This window comes from Rousettus aegyptiacus, unplaced genomic scaffold (assembly GCF_014176215.1).
Source record: "Rousettus aegyptiacus isolate mRouAeg1 unplaced genomic scaffold, mRouAeg1.p scaffold_m13_p_2, whole genome shotgun sequence".
NCBI lineage: Eukaryota > Metazoa > Chordata > Mammalia > Chiroptera > Pteropodidae > Rousettus > Rousettus aegyptiacus.
In genome coordinates, this window is record NW_023416295.1 from 18,574,666 (window position 1) to 18,599,279 (window position 24,614).

General features: G+C 37.3%; 1 long non-coding RNA gene across 1 annotated transcript; it reads left to right on the forward strand.

Annotated features, from left to right (window-relative positions):
• Positions 1–1,101: 1,101 nt before the first annotated feature.
• Positions 1,102–24,028, forward strand: LOC118613793. The gene is made up of 4 exons (XR_004955874.1): positions 1,102–1,748; positions 3,186–3,527; positions 19,342–19,443; positions 20,594–24,028. It is a non-coding gene; the product is annotated as an uncharacterized LOC118613793 (long non-coding RNA).
• Positions 24,029–24,614: the final 586 nt, after the last annotated feature.

A 24,614-nucleotide genomic window follows, 5' to 3' on the forward strand; every position in this document is an offset into this window, starting at 1 on the left:
AATTCCGTTTCCCCTTGTGCTTCTGTGTGACATGGCTATTCACTCTAATCGGTAGGTACTGCCCACTTGATACTCAGAAGAGTGAGTGGGTTAATTGTCTAGAACCCTTATTAGTAAAGAGAAATTTATGATAAATTAATGTCAGGAGATATTGAGCAATAGTACACAGAACCAAAAAAAGTTTTGAGAGCCATTTTCCTCTTTCCGTTCTTGGAAAAATAATACTTAATCCACTTTTTGCGTCATTACTTTCCCTTCCCACAGCCCATACGTAGGCAACTGGTTGCCATGAAGAGTAACTGTTTTTCTGATTAATCGGAGGCATTAGGAATGCGCATGCTGATGTGCAATGGAAATCATGAAATATATTGCATAATCCTGTTTCCAAAATAGTCTCTTGGTTTACTTTATTTTGAAGGAATCTCTGAATACTGAAGCACATGTGGAATTTTACATGGTGATTTCATTCATTTCACAGCTATGGTTATGCACTTTTGTTTTTGTGGTAATATTGGGATGGTTCCAAAACATGACTATTATACCATATTTTGAAGTTTGACTCCAGAATGAATTTGAAAAATACTTGTAGTATCTGTTGCCATTTATATAATATATGCTCTCCTTATGTCATTATGAACAATGAAAAATATTGAATTTATAAATAAAGTGGAGAAAGAGCAAAATTACTTTTTGCTATCATACTATTATGCAGCTCACTTTTGTTCAAGTTTCCCTCTGGGTTTAATATTAACAATCTATCTATCCATAGCTATTTTAGAGTGCTCTCTATGTACTCGGCATTATATTAGATAAAGTAGGCAAGATGTCAATGATTACTAATTGAGCACCATTGACCAAGCACCATACCAGGTACCTAGCACATGCTGTCTCATTGAACCCTTTTTCTTAAATTGAGGTATAATTGACATATTAGGTTCAGGGTATACAACATAATGATTCGATATTTGTGTATATTGTGAAATGATCACCACCATGAGTCTAGTTAACATCTCTTCCCACACATAGTTACAAATTTTTTTCTTGTGATGAGAGCTTTTAAGATCTACTTTCCTAGCAATTTAAAATATGCAATACAGTATTTTTAACAATAGTCACTCTTCTGTACATTACATCCCATGACACTTATTTTATAATTGGGAGTTTGTGCCTTTTGACCCCTCTTGTACATTTCATTCTTCCCCCAAACCCCTCATTTAACCCTTAGAATAGGAGGCATTCTTTCTGTTTTATAAAATAGGTAGCAATATCTCAATTCCAAAAATGAAGACACTGGGTTCAACAGGTTTAAGAAGAAAAGTAAGACCTTTTCTTCCTCTCAACAGTCTCCTAATTCTATAATCAAAACCAGTAACCTTGGGGGATTCTTGGAAGATGACAAACCTTCTCACCCTTTCCATTCTCTTCTTCTGAGTGAACGAATGCTAAGGCCCACAAGGCAGAGCTGGTCTGCGGAGTGCCAGGGAAGCCCGGGTCTGCCAGTGTCTGAAAAAGAGAACTGATGCTGTGCCTTCACTCCCAGGGGCCGGACAGCGGCCTGGACAGTGGCATGGGAGAGCATATCATATTCTGAGGAGAAGCTGGGCTGCAGGGATCCGAGAACTCCTACCATGAAAGTTGGTACCAACCTGCTCAAGTGAGTGTGGTCTGCTGGCTCTCATGGAATTGGGGAGCTGCTGAACAAGTGGCTGAGTTCACGTTCTTCCTGGAACCAGGAGGACTGTGTGGGGGTATGTATGTGAGTGGTGTGTGTTTACATATAGGCCAGGAAATTAAATGAGACAAGAAAAAAAATAATTTTTGTTGTCACCTGCATGTTGTTGAACTTATTACCAGAGTCATGTATTGCTTCTGTTATTTGGAAAATATCAAATTAACAAATTAGATTAAAGCAGTTTAAGGTGCTAATATCTGGGTAATCTAACAACAGAAATGAGTTTCGATGTGTAATAGAGATTATATTTTGGGAGTATTAAATCAATGTACTTTTATCCTTAGAAATCATTAACTGCAGTTCTACCCATTAGGCTCCCAGATCAAGAGCCACACTAGAAAACTCAGATCATGGGTAGTTCTTCTCAGTTATAAAAGAGGAGCGGATATCTCTTCTGCGGTGACAGCTGCACCATGAGCCTTGTCAAGCGAAGAAGGAGGAAGTGGTGTGAAGAAGTAATTCTTAGAAGAGGTGGAAAATTGCCCCCCTTGGGGATCATTTTGGAAAGTTGTGGGCCTCTTTTGTTATTGCCATCACACAATGCTTGGAGGCCACATTTCGTATTTAATGAGTAGAGTCCAGGGATTCTAGACAGCTAGAACAAGTGGCCTAGTTCACTGAAATAAAGTAGTATCATGGCCCATGGGCAGATATAAAACTTGTTTAAAATCATCTCAGCCTGGAACCTAATTCCATCTGACATAAAAACAAAAAGTATTTTTCTTTTTTTTTCTTTTTGCTTTTTTTGCTCAGTTTACTATGCACTAAATTTTCCATAAATGTATTATAGTATAAGCTGTAAGAAAATTGTACTTTGTTTCACTTGTAAGTTTACTGAGGTTTGGTCACTAACTCAGAATATCATCAACAAAACACTCGTGGAGTTTAAGCCTCCAGTAGAGAATTCATAACAGTCACATTCAGGTGATTCTGCATATAGACTTAACCATCGGACCATTTCAGGATGTCTTTCCTTATAGTTATGACAAAGCACTTGTTTTCATTTTGAAATACATAAAGAATAAATTACTTTGGCTTATTTCTCTTTTTATTACAGTTAGACTATGATATTGATTTTCTGAAGTTATGCGAGGAGAGTTATATTATCTATAATTTTCATTTTAGAATAGCAAAAGCAGTCACAAAAATTATTTATTATTAAGAGGATACATAGAGTCTGATAGGATGAGAATGACTCTGGCCCATGGAGTGTGGGAATGAGAAGGGAGCAGAAAGTAAGGAAAGAAATGCCGAAGTCCTTGACTTCCCCTCGTCGGGGCTCAGATTGTCAGTGTAGGAGGCCTGGCATCACCTTAACAGTGGCAGGCTTACTGGGATGCCAGTGTCTAGGAGAATTCTCATATTCAGCATGGGCCAGGAGATAGATGACATGTTGGAAAGAGATGGATAGAGAGCGAGGCCTGAGGCAGCGCTTCTGCTTCTCTGCTTCCAGAAGTTCCTATATTCCAGAAGGAGGAAAATGGAGCTGCTGAGAGGAGTTATTAAGCCGCGGAGGGTTAATCTTAGAACAAAGACGAGCAGGAGACCGGGAAGTTGAGACAGAGAGCTGAGCAGCAGATACCACCTGTCACCTCCAGAAAGAGGCAGATGGGCCTATGAAACTCAGCGGTCACCAATTCAAGAAACGGAATGAGTGAGTTACTCTGAAGCCAGAACCTGTGAAAATGCCATGGAGTCCCACAGATTTAAATGCCAAGAGGAGGAAAATAGAAGTCTGCAAATTTTACTCAGAGACACTGAGTATTGACGTGAACATTCTGCTTAAAGACAGCAGGTGGGCATGAGCTTCGTGGCCTAGATTAAGTCTAATACTGTGCCTTGCTATCTAGTGGAAGGTCAGGTCAGTCATCAGGAAAATTCAAACTCTGCATCATCTTTACAATTTAACAGTGAAATTACAACCTGGGTATAAATATTCTAAGGCATTCCTTTTTATTTTTTGATACAGGGAAGATTTTAGAAGCGGCAGAGTACTGGCAGTAGAGGTGAAGGGAGGATACCTCCAAGTGGGGAGGGAGCACACGAGGGAATTTCCAGAATAAGCCGAGTTTTTCCACTTGACAGTTTTGCCTTGGGCCTATTCTGTTTGTCTTTATCTGGACTCAAATAGAAACTGAGGCCAAAAGGTTTATCCTTTACTCTGCGTGATAGAGCACCATCCAGTCTAAGGAAGAATCTACTACAGAGGAAGGGGAGGAAGAGGGAGGACATGCTTTCGAGGTGTCCTCTTCTGCACGATCTTCGATTCCCAAATATAGTTATGTTTATGGGTTCTTTATCATGTTTTCTCCTTTCCTTATCTCTTTTTTCTTCTTTCCTGCTCTAAGCATTCTTATTTTTATTGATTTTGGACTGCAATCACTCTGCATTTCATGGGAAATGGATAGAGTTTTAAGACTAAGTCAATAAATTTAGTGCTAGGACAGAGAAAAGACATTCAACAGAGGGTTATGTCCAAACTATTTGCCTAAATTCTCAATTTACTGTGAGAGAGATTTGGTTTAAGATGTGGATAAAGATGTTTAATGGTTTTAGGAAGGCATATGCAGATGCTGATGACAAGAACGTAGACATTCAAAAGAAGAATTTTGTTTAGTCATTCAACAATATTTGTTGCACAATAAACTATGTTAATTGCTGGTGATACAATAGTGAACAACAACAACAAAATACTATTCCTGGTCTCATGGGGTTTGATTCCATGTGGGGAAGAGAAATAACAAACAAACAAACAATATGTTATGTATCGGGTGGTATTAAGCACTGTAAAGAAAAATGAAGCTAGTTAATGGGTTAGACAGGGACTACCAAAGGGGGAGAGGGTATAGCCATTTTTAAGAAGTTCTCTTTTCTCAGCCATAAAACAAAAGTGAAATCTTGCCATCTGTAACAACATGGATGGACCTAGAGGGTATTGTACTGAGTAGAATAAGTCAGACAGAGAAAGAAAAATGCCACATGATTTCACTTACATGTGGAATCTAAAGAAAATAAATAAACAAAACAGAAATAGACTCATAGATACAGAGAACATTTTGAGGGCTGCCAGATGGGATGTGGTTTGGGAGTCTGGGTGAAAATGTGAAGGGGTTAAGAAGTACACATAGGTAGTTATAAAATAGTAATGGGGATGTAAAGTATAGCATAGGGAATGTAGTCAACAATATCATAATAACTATGTATGGTGACAGGTGGGTACTAGATTTATCAGGGTTATCATTTCTTAATTTATATAAATGTCTAATCGCTATGTTGTATACCTGAAACTAACATAATATTGTTTGCCAACTGAGTGATACAGGATGTTATGTAGTTTTGGTGAACAGAGCAATGAAATAATCTCATCCATGATTTGACCAAATCGATTTGGTTGCTGTGTTGAGAATACATTAACAGGAAAAATCCAGAAGTTAGAAGGACATTGAGATGGGAACAGAATGGGAATAGATATTTTAGAAGCTGAGAATATGAAACACTTCAAGGAGGCTGGTTAACTGTGTTAAATGCTGCTATGAGAGCAAGTACATCTGCTTGTTAGATTCGGCAATGTGAAGACAATGTTGACCAGAGAGGTTTCCATGGAGTTGGGGATCGAAAGACTGACTAGAGGGCTTTCAGGGAAGCGAAGGAAGTAGAGATGTTGGTGCAGACAAAATTTTTATCAGCTTTGTGTAAAAGAGAGCAGCAATGGAAAAGTGAAAGGAGAAATAGAGGATGGGAATATAAAATGGGAATGTGGACTCAGAGAAAGTGTTTTAAATTATAGAGTATAGCATACCAGTATATTAATTATCCCAGTAGATAAAGGATAAATGAGGATTCAAGAGAGGTTGAGGACATTTATAGAAACAAAGCCCTTGATTAAGGTGAGTGGGAATGGGGTCTAGTGGATAGACAATGGAAAGGTTATATGAAAGAGTTGACTTTATTTTCTTTTCAGCTTTATTGGGGTATAGTTGACAAATAGAAATTGTATATGTTTAAGGTGTACTGCTTGATGTTTTGATATGTGTATATACTGTGAAATGATAACCATAATCAAGCTAGTTGACATATATACCACCTCATATAGTTAGTTTTGTGTGTGTGTGTATGTCATAAGAACACTTAAGATCTACCCTTTTAGCAACTTTCAAGTATACAATACAGCATTGTTAACTATAGTCACCGCACTGTGAATTAGATCCCCAGGACTTATTTATCTTGAAGAACCAAAACTTTGTATTATTTGACTAACACCTCCCCATTTCTCCAAACTCCTGGCAAGCACCTTTCTACTCAGTGATTCCATGAATTTAACTATTTCAGATTCTACATATAAGTGAGATCATAAGTATCTGTCTTTCTGTGTCTGGCTTATTTCCCTTAGCATAATGTCCTCGAGAATTATCCATGTTATTACAAATGGCAAGATTTCCTTCCTTTTTTGTGGCTAAATGATATTCCTGTATGTGCACACACATGTGTGCACACACACATCACATTTTCTTTATCCATTCATGTGTGGACAGACACTTAAGTGGTTTCGGTAGCTTGGCTATTGAGAATTAATGTTGCAATGAATATGGGGATGCGGATGTCTCTTCAATATAATTAATTTCATTTCCTTTACATATGTACCCAATAGTGGGATTGCTGAACCACGTGTTAGTTCAATTTTTAATATTTAGAGGAATTTCCATACTGTTTTCCATAATGACTGTCAATTTACAATACCACCAACAGTGCACAAGTGTTTCCTTATCTTCAGATCCTCTTCTGTTGTTTCCTATCTTTTCCCCCTTTTTAAATAATGTTTTCTTTTAATTATTATTTTTAGTTTCTCTGACAGGTATGAGGTGATGGGTTGACTTTAGATATGGGTACATCCATTGCAACTGGAAAGAAGGCAAAGTACTTGGTTGAGATACAGTGAAGTATACATTGCATGGTGGGAACACGTGGCTATTCCTTTCTGATTGCTGGTACTTTAGCAGTAAGATATAAAATGAGGGCATCAGCTGAAGTAAAGAGCAAAGAGTAGGTTAGAGATTCTGAAGAGAAAGGATAAGTGATAAAATAATCATTGTGGGCAGTAGTGAGGTAAACTGAATTGGGACAGACAATTGTATTGCTGAGAGCTCCATGGGTTCACTGTATGAAGTTGTCAGATGTCTTAAGTGAGACAGGTAAGCATAGTCATATGTTTTGTCAAATCATATCCAGCTTCTCAGAGTCAAGCACAGAATAGGCAAAAGCTGGAGTCAATTGGGGTGGAGGTTTTCAGGCAACTATACGATAAAGGAAGAGAGATCAATATTGTCAAGGGTTTGTGTGAAGAGTGATTATAATGATGGGTGATGTCTTTTAGGCTGGGTTATGAGGAAAGTGAGGATGCGAAGAGGATGAAAGGCAAAAGTCGATAGGATCAGGCTCCCTATGAAACTCAAGAATCTCTGGATGGCATATGAAAGGGATTAACTGGAGACAAATAAAAAGAGGTGATCACGAATTAGGGTATTTCAAATAGAGGTTATTGATACCTGTGGTTGATGGTACAACAAGATCTAGGATAATTCCTGGAAGCAAACGGCTGAAGGAGGTGAGGCAAAGATCCCTGGACATGCGGAGGTCAAGGCAGTGAGCACCAGTACATTGAGAGGATTCTCCATGATGCGAGTTGCATGGATATCAAAATCACTGAGGATGATGAAAGAGTAGGGGTGAAAAGTCAGTGAGCTACTTGCTAAATTTTCCCTGAATGAAGAAAGGTGAACTTGGTATCTGAACATGATGGAACAAGGGAAAGTGGGCTATGGGTAAGAAGTTGCCATGTGACATGAACTTCAAAGGAGCTGAGATCTTTTATTTTCGAGGAAGGAAGTACTGCTAGTTTGGGCATACAAAGAAACAAAGTACAAGAAACAAAGGAGAACATGTACCCCACCTTCTAAATTGTGGGCATGAAGTCTCCACAGGAGCAACCAGGTTTTTGTTAGAGCAAGAAAGTGAAGGCCAGGTTTAAAGAAGAATTTGAAAATCCTGGGGATTAAGTTAATGAGTTATCAGGAATTCCAGAGGGCACAGTGGAAGGATTTAAGGGAGAAGGGAGGAGTGGCAGATTGCTTCAGATTAGGTGATGATAAAATCGCTGTGGGAATAAGAATTCAAGTAATAGAGGTGACTTGTGGATATGGGGGATGACTGAAGTAAACAGGAATGTAGGGCATGATGAGATTAGTCCAGAAACAAGATTGTGTTATCTGCAGAAAGGATTACTCAGCACCCTCATCATTTGGAGAAGCATCCAAGAAAGCACAGAAGGTGAGAAAAGGAATTTAAGAGTTTGTGATAGAAATGCCAAAAAAAGAAAGGTTTACGTTTATCCAGCATGCCAGAGTGCTGCATTTTCAGTACCACAGTTTACTAGTAGAACCCTACAGTCCAAAACCAAACCAAAACACCAGAATTATGGCAACTACCACATTATCAGCAATTATTGAGTACTTGTTTTGAATACTTATTGTGCTAAGCTATTTCTAGTCATTATTTAATTTTATGAGCAGGACCGTATGTAAGTCTAAGAACTTCCATTTTACAGTTAAAAAAAAAAAGAGCCAGCAAACATTTGATCTTTGAGTTCTTCGACTCCAAAGTTAATGTTGAAAAATGGTGAGAAAATAGTGTTTGGGAAGATTTGAAGGTAAAGGTGGAGTGAAAGTCTGGTTCCAGGAGTAATTCAATCCCACAAATATTTAGTGTCCATACATTAGCATCACACTCAGCCCTGGGATATGAAAAATTAATAAAACTCGATCTTTGCTTTAGAGATGCTTGAAATCTACTGGACAGAACTTGTAAACCAAAATTACAACTCATTATGATAACTGAAAAGATAAAAAAGTCTGTGTCCAGATAGAGGTAGTACAGAGGAAGAAATGACTAAGCCTAAATCAGGAGGGTTTTCAGGGACAAGCATTTTCCAGGCAGCAAAGAATGTAGCACATTCTAGAAGGGGCCAATGCGATTAAAGACAGAAAATTTTCATTCCTTGTTATTAACACTAACTTAATTTGTATGTGCAAAGAATACAAAAGTCTTAGAACGCCATCTATATTTTGTGTTAGAAACAGAATAGATATATAAAAATAATTTAATTGTTCATTCATTATTATTTCACAACTCTCTCTTTCTATATAACCTCTCTCTATATATAACATATACATATATATGTTGATATGTAGTAGACACTTTGCTGGTTCATGTAAAATTCATATAAAAACAGATAAGACAGAATCTTTGCACTGCAGGAATTCACAGTCAAATAAAGGAGGCACAAACAAACAGGTAACTGATATTTGGAAAGTACTCTAAGAGCACATAGCAGAAAGCTCTTCACTTGAGGGTCACTCTGTATTAGAAAATAAATGTGAGTTTCCAGCACATAGTACATGCTCAAAAAGGTTATGGCTATAAGTGTTGCCCAACAGATGTGAGTGGCAGGAAGAGTCTCTGGTTACTTTTGGGTTTCTGAACTTTGGCCTATTCAACTAGAATGTCCAGGACGAGGGATCTGGGTAGATTTATGTTTAACAACTGCTTCCACGTGATACCTCTGATGAGACAATTTTGGGAAGCATGAGTTAAGGCAGTGGTTTTTAACCACATGTACACATTAGAATCATTTGGGAAGCTTGAAAAAAGAATGCTGCCTGGGCTACATTCCAGTTCCACTGAACTAGAATCTCTGGAGGTGGGTCTCATGCATTAGTTTTTTAGAAATACTATGCAGGTTATTCTAATGGTCAGCCAGAATTGAAAAAGACTGAGTTAAGAAATTTGCACAGGTGGGATAACTCCAAACAGAGGCTAAGAAAGAGTGCAAGCGAAAAAGCAACACTAGAGATAGGAGGAGATGCAAGAAAAAGTCCCACTGTGCCATTAAAGGAGTGAAGATGTGGCCGACTGTTAAATGTCACAGATACATCAACGTGGTCACTGGATTTGAGTATTATAAGATGTCCAGCAACCCTGAAGGGAATAGATTCAAAGGATGATGGACAGAAGCCTGATTACATTGGACTGAGGACAGAAGGGAGAGAGAAGGCGAAGAGACAGAGTGTCCAGATTCTTTCAAGAAACTTGCTTTGAAAGAAGAGGTGGGGGGTGGTGAAGGTTTAAGAAGGACCTAGAGTTGATTAAGAAAGAATAGCTTCGAAAGGTGGGAGAACCTAATACCTAGAGCACAGGAGAAGTTTTTAGGAGAAAAGGAAGTCCTTCCTCTAGCAAAACCTTAAATATGAGTGTGGATATGGAGAGGTTTTTGCCTTGGAAATTTGGAGAGGTTTTATACCTGGGAGGGAAAATTGAAGGAATTTCCATCAAAGGAAATCATTTCTGCTGACTAAGCCAAAAAGGCTGAGAAAGGAGGCTGGGGCAGAAGGTTAGTGTTGAAAAATCACTTGGATAATTTAAAGAGGTTGGGGAGAATGAGACTGAGTTAAAGGAGAGATATGAAAGTCTTCTAGTGCACTGAAAACATTGCCTTGGTAGGAGATATTTAAAAATGAACCAATTACGCAACTTTATTCAGCAAAGTTCTGAAGTATGAGTATAAAAGCCAACATTGGACAAATGAATTGACTTAGGAGAGGTGAATTATGGGACAAGGAGAGCAGACAATACTATCAGCATTCCTTTCTTGGTGATATGAATGATATCAAAAGTGGTCTTCCTGGGAAAACATATGAAAAAAGGGCAGTTATTAAATATTAGGGTTAAACAAGAGAATTAAGTGTGTTAAGAGAAATTGAATGGCAATGGTGCTGAGATACAAACATGTCAGTTAAGCTGGCAACAGTGACCAGTTTGACTGGAGCAGAATAGAAGAAATAAGCAAGGGCCAATTGTGTAGGTTTTTGGATGCTGGTATAAGGAGATACAGACCGAATCCTATGGGTGGGCAAGTGCCACTGTTTGCTTTTCATCATGGAAAATGGTGTGCCAAGTTGCATCATAAGGGATTTCATTTGGCAGCTGCCTATATGGTGTGTCTGCATTTTAGATGTCGATCTCCCATATTTCTCTTGGTTTTTACTATTGAGCTTCTCTTAGTAATTAACTCTCTCATTTTCCACATATTATTATTCACCACCTTGTGCTCCTGCGTTTACCACTATCATCATAGATTTTTCTCAAACCTCATTCTCTTTGCCATCTCTGCCTCATTCCACAACTGTGAGGATCTCCTCTTCTCCTGGTGTCTCTCCTGCTTCCATTTCTATTGATTAAGCTGCTTTTTCTATTCCTTTCCTTTTTAAACTCTCTTCCTTAGTCCGTCTTCCCAGCAGGCATCAGTCTGGACCCTCCCTCTTCTTCCAAAGACACTTCCCCTTTATAAGTCAACCATCACCTTTATGTAGATCACACATAGCTATATTTCTAGCCATGACTGCGATCTTGGGTTCCAGATGAAAATTTCAATTTCCTATTATAAATCTTCATATGGGGTCCTTCCTATACATCAAACTCAGTATTTCTTAAACGGAATTATCATATCTTCCACAAAAGAAGAGTTTCTTCCCATGGCCATGAAACTTCTCTGTTGCTGTTGTTGAATTTTTCACCACCTAATTATCATATCTGGGTTGTAGTGGTAGTTTCTTAACTGGATTTTTGGATTCTGGTTTTTCATTCCTTTGATTTGGGTTATGGACACTGACGGATAAATTTTCTTGAAAGGGGGTTTTATTCATATTCTCCAATGGGCTCCCTTCCTTAGCCTTCTTGGCCCTGCAAGGAAAGTTAATGGGCCCTCCATTGTCATGGATTGGAGCCCCCAAACTTAAGCTTCTTAGCATCTGCTATCTGTCCCTATCTAGCTCTCAAATCATTTGATCTTTAGCAGCAATAATATTCCTGTTGCTCTTTATGGTTTTCTGTACTGCTTCTGTTTTGTAAACTGAGTTATAGTAAGCCCTCATCTTTATTTACTTGTTAACTTAATAAGTAAGCATGGTAAGTGACAGGAGGTAAGTGCTTCACATGTGCCCTGTTTTTCTCTCTCTACACCAAACACAAGGTGTTCCACACTAACTCCCAGATGTGTTTCCTGAAGGTGACTGTGACCTTGCTAATAAAAAGTACACTTCTTTCTACATAATAAGATTTTTTTTTATAAGGAAATATATTCTACTAGTACTTTTGGTCTGCTTTTTTATTGTCCTTAACAGGTTTTCTAGATGAGTAATCTGTGAGGTAGATATCCACCCTTGCTACTACCTTCTTATACAAATTATCGCACACATAGAGAATGATATACTCTGGGGCCTCTCCTGGCCTGTTAGCCTTTCTTGTTGCACAATAGTTCATTCTCTACTTTCTTAAAAGACTTCTTTATGTGTATGTCCATTGGATTCCCAAGGTCCTATTTTTTAGCTGGAATTTTGAAGCGCCCTTATGCTTCTGTGTTGTGCGAAGAAATGATTAAGAATGCATCCATGTGGTTTTTGTACTCTGTAGGGTTCAGAGAGTAAGAAAGCTCTCCAATTGAAGCCTTTCTGATCCTGCATACATTTCTTTGTACCAAGGCTGCTTTCTTCTAGGGGTAAATATTTATGTAGGCCTATTCTTTCTGCCATTTTTAAGTGTTGTCTTCATTATCATCTTTTCTAAAAGTCACATGTTGCTTCTTGAGGATTTAAAAAAAGAATAAGAACATGGGAAATACAAATTAATGTGCAGAATATTCATTAGTATTGTAATTTTTTTTTGCATAATATTATTTCTTTTCTAATGTGATCTTAAGCTTCAAGTAGATAATAGTCATGTTGTATAGTTCTTTGTATCCATCGTCATCATCGCCTAATAGGATCATGTAGATAGTAAACATTCAGGGCAAATTTGTTCGCTTTTTGGTTCAAAAACACAATTTACTAGTGTTGAAAAGGAACTTTTCATAACCAGCAACTTGAAATCAATCATGCTAATTTGTTGAACTTAGAATTTAAATACACCTCAATTTTTAAAAGTTGTATCGTAGAAAAAACCCTTGTTTGTTTATTCAACTCTTACAGTATGTCAGAAATTCTGTTACTTTGATCTTCACTGTTATCTAGATTTCTGTATACTAATAAGGATGATGTGTTAACTTGTCCCACTTATTATTAATAATGATTTCATTTAGCACCATACAGTAAGAAAATCAAGAATAGTCTTGTTCCCTGAATTTATAACAAGTAGATTAAGAAAATTCTATTCTGATTCTCTGTAATTTTTGAAGACTAAACTAAAGCTGTAAGCTCTGTGAGGTGTGTATATACTTAAAAATTTTTAAATTAGAAACTTACTCAAAACAACTTATCCTTTGCTAATAAATAAAAGTGTAAAAATAGATCCTAGAAAAAAAAATTAGAAACTTCTTTAGAGTGTTGTATTTGAATATACACTGAAACTTTTAAGTTAAAAATTTACTTGAAAATTGCTTGAAAAGTCCATGTGAAATCTATGTCAAACAATTTTTAGGAAATAGAATAGCTTATTGATATGATTCTGCAGAATCTGAAGGCAATTTTTAAATGGCAAAAAAAAAAAAAAAGGCTTTTCAACACCAACTATTATTACTCCTGAACATCCAAAGAACAGTGTAGAGCAGATTTAGAATTAGATGAATGAAAGTCTACTGTGGCTAAGAAATATATATCTTAAGGGGAAGAAGCTCACTCCCTGAAATTATTATAACCTATAAGAAATTGTACAGTCCTGAAACACAATAAGTGATCAATAAAAATTATTGTAAGGGAAATATCTATGTCAAAATGACATACAGATGTCTGAGAACAGTTCTGGAGATATTCAAAGATATTATCTATTAGCGAAGATATTCTTATGCCAGTATCTGTGACTCAGCCTGTGGAGGATGTGAGGTGTCCCCCTAGCCTCACAAACAGGTCAGAGTTTGTAGATGGGAATGGTGGCAATAGATTCTTATGTTCCCATTTTCTGACTTTTATTTCAAGAGTGGCTATGTCTGGCTCCCTTGCTTCTCTTGGCCATTTGGCTTTTGCTGCTAACTCCATGAAAAAGATCTGGGGGCTCTGCTTCTCTCCACTACTTTAATAGAAAGATTTACTAGGTTTCTTCAGGCAGGCTAAACAACTTAGTTTGTTTCTCTCAGTTGAAGTATTTTTAACTCTCTCATCAGATCCAAATTTTTAGACCATGTCCATGAAAAGTCGGGCATGGGTGCCAGACTCTAAGGTATTTCCATTCTTCTAATTCCATTTCCTCAAATCTTGCAGGATAGACGGAATTATATAGTGTTTTCTGAGCCTCCCTTAGGACAATCTCCCGGGATTTCAGCAAATCCTATGCTGAATAACTGAGGAATCAGTGCAAATGACGTCAGTTTGGTTAAGTTACTAAACATGAAGCTCATATTAGAAACTGAAAAAATGAGTAACCTTAGTACTGGTGACTTTAAATTCTGAGGATGCCTATGAAGAGTTTGAAGTCTGGTTGAACCTGACAGTTTGTTAATCCCTTATAAAAACACCGGGTGTTAGGGCAATGGCTCAAAGGAAATGACTCTCACACATTCCTTTAAGTAGGGAGAAGAGAGGTATGCTGGTTCCTTCTATACCACATTAGGAATATGCCTAAGGGTCTCTGGGAAACAAAAGAGGTCCTATAGAACACGAATAGTTTTAGCTCAGAAAGAGTATTAATTTGAGTGAGAAACGGTTGGGAGAAAAACTTAAACCTTTAGGAAGACTTTAGAAAAAAGGGAGGGGCTCTTTATTTAGGAACTGAGACTCAGCAGAGTGAGGGAATTGGCAGGAGAGATTCGGGCGTTCAGGGTGGAGAAGCGGGTAATTACGTATTCTTTAAGGATCCAAATCTGGGGAATGACCTTTTTCTCTTACTCTGGATTATTTGTCCCTGATGCATCTTTGGGCAGGTGCTGGCCTTCTTTAGCAAATTGTGTTAATTCTGTATTTGTGAGGTGGGGCTTAATAACTATTAAAGTTTAGGTGGAGCATGTCAGAAAATCTCTCTCTTGATTTGAAGTTCTTTATTCAAGTAAATTAGCTTGTTCTTTCAGTGACAGACAAAAAATAGGAAATATTTCTTAGGTTTTTATGTCTTCCAGTCCTATTCATGTTTTCATTTCCATTCCAACTATTTGGCTTTATTTAGGTTTTAATATTTTAAATGACCTCAACACATTTTGGGAGATAAATATAATTCAGTAAGAATTATTTTTCTTTTCTGTGTGTGTGTGCTGATAAGTTCTGTGGTGCCACACCTACCCTGAAAGTTAAACACATGACTTTGAGGAAATAAAATTGTTATATTGTAATCACTTAGTTAATATTCTGGCTGCTTAGGCAAAAAACTGAGTCATTCTTGCCTCTGTTTCCTTGCACCATGTTTCCTCCAATCCAGCAGCAAAACCTGAGGCTTTAACCCCCAAATATCTACCAAATCTTTTCTCACTACTTCTATCAAAAATTTTTGCCCAGTTGGATTCGCAATCACCTCCTAACTCGATCTATCCTGCCTCCTTCCTGTTCTCAACCTAGCAGCAGTACAGTCCTTTGGAAACCTATATGTCACCATATAATCCTCCCATGTTTTTCATCTCTTGTGCAATAAAATCCAAAGTCCTCACTGTAAAAACGAATGAATGAGTGAAGCCTCTTTAAAATGCAGTTGGAGCCGCCATCCCTGAGGAACTGCCTTGCAGGTCTTGCCCCTCAATGCTGTGGAAAGGGGTGGAGTTGAAGAAGTTGAGAGATGGTCACGGGGATGGGGAGCATGGCACAGTGGTATCGTTGGCAGTAAGGTAATGGCTATGTGTAGAGCCAAATGGGTGATAGAGTAATTAGGGGAATCTTTTCATAAACTATATAAATGTCTAACCAATGTACTGTACACTTTAAACTTATCATAAAATAAAATGCAAAAAAAAAAAAAAAGGGCAAAATAACCTTTGGACTGGGTCTAAAGCAACATTGTTTCCCAAAGAACTGTTTGTAAAGACAGCAAGAAAGCAGATATTAAGACTACTGGACTATTTACTACATACTTCCGAACTTTTGTATTTCATACTTTTCTCCAAGTACTTGCATGACTTGGCCCTTCACCTCCTTCAGTTCTGTGATAAATATAATTTCTATTATACCTTCCATAATCAGCTATTATAACCACACTTCCCTCCTCTGCCCCAAAGCACTTAGCCTACTTTATACTTCTCCATAGCACTTATCAGTGCTTCACTATATTTGTTAGTCTCACTGGTGAATAATGTTTGTAGAGACCTTTCCCACTAATTTATTCCCAGAACCTAGATCAGTACCTGACACACAGCCTAAACACTGAATCACAATCAGGGTTGGTCCTTTACATGGGCAAAGTAGATGCCACTAGCTAAAAATGAGTAGATGTCTCAAAAGTCATGTTTATTCCTCTCTTCTTTACTAACCTGTTTTCCCCAAATCTTAATATGAGTTTGCATCCCACAATTAAAAGGAAGAATTAAAATATACTAGTTAGCCATGGTGGTTCTTCAGGATGGGGACATGGGCCTCCGTCAGGATGGTCATGGACACAGTGCAAGTTGTGAGCTGCACACGTGTTGGCTGAAAGGGCGTAAGTGAACTCCTGCCAGGGTTGCTACGTAAATTCCGTGCCTGACCGGGGACTGCACTGCCCTGGGGGTTTTCCCAGGGGATTTTTCTACTTTTTCAGAAAGGCACTAAATGTGATGAGAGTTGAAGAGAAGTGGGGGTGAGAAGGACAGGCCGGACATTAGGGGTGAGGTGTGAAAGGAAAACTTACTTTTTAAAAGTGAAGAAAACTTTTATTCTCTTTGAAGTTGTTTGCTTCTTTTATTTACTCATTAATGTATGTGCATTATCTATTATTAAGAAAGCAAAAATGGTATATGTGACATCTTCAAAACAGTGACATAATTTACCCTGAAATATAATAGATGGATCAATAGTGGAGCCTTCTTTAAGGATGAATCTGTGGGATATCTTCCATATGCCCTCCAGATGTTTTATACCCTCTGCCTGTTTTGTGTCCTATGTGATAAAGCAGTGTGACATAAATCAACTAGCTTTCTTTCATCTTGTGTCCAGTTGGGATCGTCCTATGTGAAGCTCCCGTAGGATATCAGAGGAAAGAAGTACAAATTTTGGTATATATTCCCTTGATTCCAAAGTCACAGCTTTTCTCAACATGGCCCTGTCTATACATCTCTCTCCTTCTATATCCTAACTACTCTCTTATCCAAGGCATTTACTAAGTCTTCTATACATCTTTTCTACACCTTCGTTCCTAGTCCTTTTACTAAATCTTCTTGGGTTATCTTTGTTTGAATGTGCCATATTTGTTTCCAGCTGATACCCTGACTGATACATATTTCACAAGAAAAAAGAGAACTATGAGGAGGCTGTAAAGAAAGAACAGATGCATTGGGTCAGAGATATGTCAGAAAACAGATTCAGGAAAGACAAGAGTTTGGATCCAGGAGGACATCAATATAAACCAACCATCCAAGACCTGGACCTTTCAAGTTAGAAGGGGACTTTGATTTTATTTAGCTCATGTCCTTCATTTACAATTTGAGAGAAACTGAGACTTAGATTTAGTGACCTTGTCCAAGGTCATGTGACCAGTTGGTAATAGAATCACAACTAGTACCCAGATCTGAAACATAAGCCCATGACTCCATTGTAATCAACAATTTTGCCTAGGGCCAGCCACAGAAAAAATGCCCTTTCGTATATATATAACTGCTGGCCTCTTTTTCTAATGCATCGAAAGATATGAATATATACATGTTCTGTTCACTGGGATTATACTCACTGAGATCATACCCAATGAGACAGATAAAATCTTTCTCCAGTTGTGGCTATGGTAATTGTTTTTTACCCTGGCCACATCAATTTCGTCTTCTGGTTTGCTGATTCATTTCCTGTGTTTCATATTCTTTTCTATGATAATTTTTCACATTATGGAGTTTTACATTAATTGGAGAATAATTTTATTTAAATAATGGTTGCCACTAAAAGTTCAGATTTTAAATACTGAGCTATCTACAATGACTACTGCTATAGATTCAGTGGTCTGTCTTTTGAATTGCCCAGACTTCGAGGTTCTTCAAAATTACTGGTGCTTTTTCCCCTTATTTATAAAATGCTACTAATAATGTGTGCATAATAGGCCTGGACTGAGATTTAAATTAGGTAATACATACAGGTCTCTTAGAACAGTAGCTGGCACATAGTATGGCATCAATTAATGTTAATTACTATGGCTTACTTCAGCAGTAAGGTGAAACTCTATAACTTTCAGATCTCTGTTCTCCATTTTCTCTTCTGTCTTTTGGGATGTATGAATTTGGAAGGAGGCGTGAGACCTTACTATGCTTTTCAGCTAGAAAAGCAGTTTATGGGTTAAATCCAATCAGCAGAATGATTTCTTTTTTGGACCATTATGATTTTCATGATGTTTCTCTTGTAAAACTATTGAATAAAGGGTTTATATTGAGTGATATCTTGAGTTTTCTGGGATTTTCCATTTTAGACATTTTATATTTCTGTCTGGCAGGCTGCATTTGCTTAGGACATTCGGTTTAGTTCCACAGATGTTTACTGAGCAAATACTACTGACTAGAGATGCTAGGGATAAAATGGTGACTCAGACAACACACTCACCCCAGAGAGCTTACACTCTCCTGGGAGTGTTTTGTTCTTGGCCACATCTTTGTTCAAGCCTATGAAACAGGAGAACACATCAGTCTAACATGGATAACTAAGTGCTAGCTCATCACTGGGATTGGCCCCAAATCAGCAACCTGTCATCATCTGATCCCATGTAGTTCCCAGATACATTAGTAGGAATTCTGAGGGTGTATCTGAGAAAAATGTATTCACTTGTTGCATTCTTCCTAAGTATAAGCACATGTCCCAGGCAGCTTGATGCTTATCTGCCCTTTCTCAGGCTCCAGCATGCCAGTCACCTAGTGCTGTGGAACTGGTGAGCACACCAGAGACACACTGTTCTTCAGAATGTAATGAGAGGACAGAGGGGAATTTAAATTATTCAATTTAAAAGGGGCTCAAGTAGATTATCCAGCAGCTAAATTCTACAATCTCGCTCAAACCATTCATTTTCCTGATGAGGTTACCTAGACAAGGTTACCACAGATTACTCAGGAAGACTCTGTGACATCCTAAAGGTCACCCAGCTGGTTGTGGTTTATGCAGAACTAAGAGTTTAGTCTTCTTTAATACTGTTTCCTATCATTGTGAAGTGTCTGATTATTTTAGCTTTCAAGTTTTGTGATGCTATGAGACATTTTTACAACTGTTTGGAAGGTCTCAGCATTGGCAATATGAGTTTCTTAGAGGTCAGAGTTTATAAAGAACTGGGAAGATTTAGTTTGGCATTAAGATATAGCACTATTACCAACTCTTAGAGAATTCTTTTCCTTTATTAAGCTTTCACAAATGCAAAATGCATCCATTGTATAGACATGCTATGTGAAGGTACTTGGAAATTAGTACTCTTAAGTTCTATGTCATTGTCATACATAGGTCTCTCCATACAGTCCTCTTGAGGGGAGAGAGAGTTGGTGGCAGAAAATGAGCAGTTAGTGAGTGAAGAACTCCTGCTTTTGAAGTGAACATTCAAAAAAAGTAAGATGGATTTTTGTTTTATATATTTTGCCCAATTCCATGTATGCCCAAGTCAAATATAGTCCAATAAAACCTATAGAATATTTTCGCAAGACGAGAACCTTAGAGATCATTAAGTCAAAAGCTGGAAGAAAAGAGGCTAACTGAAAAGCATCCCCTGTAGGAAGATAAGATGCTAATTTTTAGAGGCACTCAGCAGTTAGAAAATCAATTTTTCTTAACATTGAGAATTATTGAGTGGCTGAAAAAGCATCTTACTCTATGAAATATAGTCACTGTTTAGTGCCTTTCCATTTTATTTACTATTTAAAGCACACAACAGCTAGTTAACCAACTACTTATAAAATATATTTAATGTTTAGAGGCACTCAGTGTGGTTATAAAATGATTTTAAGGGTATACAAATATTGTATGTTAACCACATTTCATGAACTATGGTTCCCTCTGGAAAAACAAAAACGTTTTCCCTGGCATCCTGCGGCATTTCATCCTGAAGTTTGTAAATGACCCATACTGCTCAAACTGGCTGCCTCACTGGCTTTTGATGCCAGCCACTTTAGAGCACACACCAGAAAGATCAATATAACCCCTACATAAGTGATAGAGCACTGCGCACTCAAAGGCTGTTAGACTCTCCGATAAAGAATGGCTTGACAAACGCAGTGAAATTAAGCAGCATGCACAAAACCCTAGTAAAGGGGTGGTACGGCTGGAGTCTTTTCTCCGTGCGTGGTGGATTGATGGGTGCACTGTGACACAAGATGTACTGAGATGACACTTGCTCCCTGCCATGGGTATGCATTAGCAAGTTTATGGGCCTATGAAAATGTGGGGAGAGTCTGAGAAAGGATGGGAAAAGAATGGAGCCTTTTTCTAAGGAACCTGCTGTGGAGAATTATGACACGTGAGACATAAGGGGGCCCAGCATAAACTTAACGGTGAGAGAATGTTCAGCTATATTTATTTTCAGGCAATATCCTAATTCCCTGAGAACACTCTACATCACAATGTGTTACTCTCCCTCTTTCATTATTGAAACTCCATGGCATTGATTATTGAGGAAATGTGATGGAAATGTTGCTTTTAATTTCCTGTAATAAAGCTGAATGTGTAATGATGTTCATTTTGTTTTTACTTTACCATTCTGCAGCACGTAACCCGGCAGAAGGGCTTCTAACCCAAGGCGATGACCACACTGAAGCTGGGGAAAGGATGCAAAGACAGAGATTGACAACAAGCTGGTATAAATCCACACTTTGTCACATCATATAGGGGGTAGTATTTCTGGTAAAGGTAACCAGTAGTATGATTCTAATTGAGGATAGTTCACAGGGAAGTATACTCATTTTTAAATCAAAAGTTTAAACAATGCATAAACTATGAAAGAAGATAGTGTCAAAGAATACAAAGATGCACAAGAAGATTGTTAGATTGATTCACAAGGCCTCTTGCTTACAATGCAATATGCTTCAATTCCCTGAGCCATTTCAAAATATGCTAGACTGGACTTCTGGTTTCCAGTCTAGCAAGTAAGGAGTTTGAAAGTCATCACTTCATTCTGACAAGTAAAAAGCTGAATAAACTGAAAATTAACAACTCTCTTTAGATCTTTCAGAGAATTGAGGCCACAGGGCAAACTACTGTCCCCAAAACTGGAGAGACGGGTAGATACAGAGAATCACAGCTTATTGGAGCACAAACCCACAAACAGAACCTTTGTGGCAACCAGTTCTAAGACAGGAAAAGCTAAACTGTAATTGAAAATTTGCTGGAAGTTCAGAATTGACAAATCTGAAACTGAAAAACTCCAGGGTAGCACCCCCTCCCCACACCAGCTTTGTGAGCTTTACCTCCAGGAGCCCTACAAACTTCTCACTGTGAAGATGAGGGGGGAAAAAAAAAATCTTCTCATGATTCCAGCAAGAAGAGGAAAAGAAGCAATGCTCAAAGATGCCAGAGCACTCTGTCCTTAACAAAGCCTGCCCTCGAGAGAAACTATTTTATCAGGGCCTCAAATACTAGAATTTTTCAGAGCCTAACTAATGCAGCAGAAGGGAAATATCAAACTCCAACCCTGCTAGTCATGCTGTCCCATCTAAGGTGGGGAGTGGGAATAAAAAAACATTTATGAAGGTCACAGTCCAGGGTCTCAGATTCACAGAAAGACTGAGACCTAATAATAGGGCTAAAGCAGCAGTCCCCACCCTTTTTGGCACCAGGGACCAGTGCTCCTATGAGAATCTAATGCCCAATGATCTGAGGTGGAGCTGAGGTGGTGATGCTAGTGCTGGGGAGCAGCTGCCCCTCCTGCTGCGAGGCGAGTTCCTAATAGGCAATGAACCTGGTATACGGCCTGGGGGGTTAAAGAATGCTTCCTCTCCCTACCTCTCCCTACCCATATCACCAAAAGCTTATTTATCACAGTTTCTTTTACAAGTACATCATGTCTAGCTATCAACAACAACAAAAAATTACAAGGCATACTAAAAGGCAAAATTCACCATTTAAAAAGACAGAGTGAGTATCAGAATGAGACTCAGATATGGCAGAGATGTTGAAGTGATCATGTCAGGAATTTAAAACAACTATAATTAATATGCTAAGGGCTCTTAAGGAAAAAAACACACAATGTGCAAGAACAGATGGGTAATATAGGCAAAGAGACGGAAATTCTAAGAAAGAGGAAAAAAGAATCGTAGACATAGAAAATGCTATACCAGAAATAACAACTGCCTTTGATGGTCTCATTAGCAGACTGACACAGCTGGGGGAAGAATCAGTGAGCTGGAAGGTAGATCAATAGATGGTCCAGAACTAAAAAGCAGAGATAAAAGACTGAGAAAAAAATTAATAGAATATCCAAGAACTATGGGATAACTACACGGGTTTAACATAGGCATAATGGAAATACCAGAGGAAAAGAACAAAAGAAACAACAAAATTTTTGAAGCAATAAAGACTGAGAATTTCCTCAAATTAATGTCATAGACACCAAACCACGGATTCAGCAAGATCAGAGAACATTAAACAGAATAAATGTAAAAAAATCTACATCTAGGTATATCATACTTAAATTGCATAAAAATCAAAGATAAAGAAAAATCTTGAAAAAAGCCAGAACCACCTGACCTATGGAAGAGCAAAGATAAGAATGACATCAAACTTCTTGTCGGAAATTATAACAAGAATAGGGTAAAGCAAAATATGTAGAGTCAAGAGGAAAATACAAACACTAACCTAGAATTCTGTACCTGATGAAATTATCAAAGTATTTTCATAGAAAAGAAACATGATATTCCAGAAACTCAATCTATATAAAGATTAGAGAAGGAATAAGTTAAAGTAAAAAATTTAATTTTTTATTCATAATTGATTGAACAGTTAAGTTCATAATAATAGCAACAATGTGTATAATGTATGATTACCCTGCATTACTCATGAAGCTATATAGTTATTTCAAGTTAACTTCGATAAGTTGTAATATATACTGAAAATTCTAGAACACTCACTTAACAAAGTAAAAAAAAAGTAATAGTTGATATGCTAAGAAAGGAGAAAAATAGAATCACACAAAATGCTCAATTAAAGCCAAAAAGGATAGGAAAAGAATGGAAGAAAAACATGGGACCAAAGAACAAGGGTGACAAATAGAAAAGTTAAAAATATGGTAGTTATTAATCAAATGATATCATTAATTATGTTTAATGATATTGGTCTAAATGCAGCAATTAAGACAGAGATTGTCAGAGTGGATCAAAAGACTCAACTCTATGTTCCACACAAAAAAACCCACTTTAGATACAAAGACACATATCAATTAAAAGTAAAGGATGGAGAGAGATATATCATGCTAACATGAATCAAAGAAAGCTCATGTCAAAACAAAGAAAATTATCAGGGATAAAGAAGGATATTACATGACCATAAAAGACCAACATTCTAAGAAGACATAACAATCCTTCATATGTATGTACCTAACAAAAGAGCATCAGAATACATGAGGCAAAACTGGTATAATAGCAAGGAGAAACTATAGTCGAAGATTTCAGTACCATCTATCAGTAATGGACAGATCCAGCAGGCAAAAAAGTAATGAGGACATAACTGAATTCCATAGCACCATCAAATAACTAAATATAAATGGCAACAATAGAATACTTCATCCAAGAAGAGCAGAATAAACATTCTTCTCAAGTTCACAGGGAAAATTCACCATGATAGATCACATTCCTGTCCATAAAACACACCTTAACAAATTAGAAAGAACAGAAATCACAATGTCTGCTCTCAGCCTACAATGGAATTACCCCAGAAATTAACAATAGTAGAATAGTGAAAAATCCCCACATACTGGGAGATTAAACAGCACATTTTTAAATAAAACATGGGTCAAAGAAGAAACCTTAAGAGGAATTTAAAAATATTTTAACTAAATGAAAATAAAAATACAACTTATTAGAATTTATTGGAATGTAGTGAAAATAATGCTTAAAGGGAAATTTATAGCACTGATTGAAGTATTAGGAAAGACGGAAGATCTAAAATCAATAATTTGTGCTTCCACATCAGAGAACTAGAAAAAAAAGAAAATTAAATCTAAAGTCAGAAGAAGAAAAAAAAAAATAGAGCAGAAAATGGAAAATAAAAATTAGAGCACAAAATGAACAAATTGAAAAGAGAATACACGCAGTAAAATCAATGAAAGCAGAAGCTAGTTCTTTGAAAAAAATCAATAAAACTAAGAGAAGAAGAGAAAGGACACAATTATTAATTTCAAAAATGAATGAAAAATCATCACTGTAGATCTTATGGACATTAAAATCATAATAAGAATAATTTAAAAATGTTTTGAACAACTCTATGCCCTCAATTTTTTAAAACTAGGTGAAGTGGACCAATTCCTTGAAAGACAGTCTGCCAAAACTCATACAAGAATAGACTGACTAGGCTTATATTTAGCAAAGAAATTGAATTACTATTAATAATCTTGCAAAATAGAAAGCACCAGGCCCAAATGGGTTCACTGGTGAATTCTACTAAACATTTATGTAAGAAATTATACCCAATTCTTTACAATTTCTTCTGGAAGACAAAAGCAGAGGGATAAATCCTAACTCGCTCTGTGAGGCCAGTATTACTCTTAATACCAACACCAAAGATATCACAAGAAA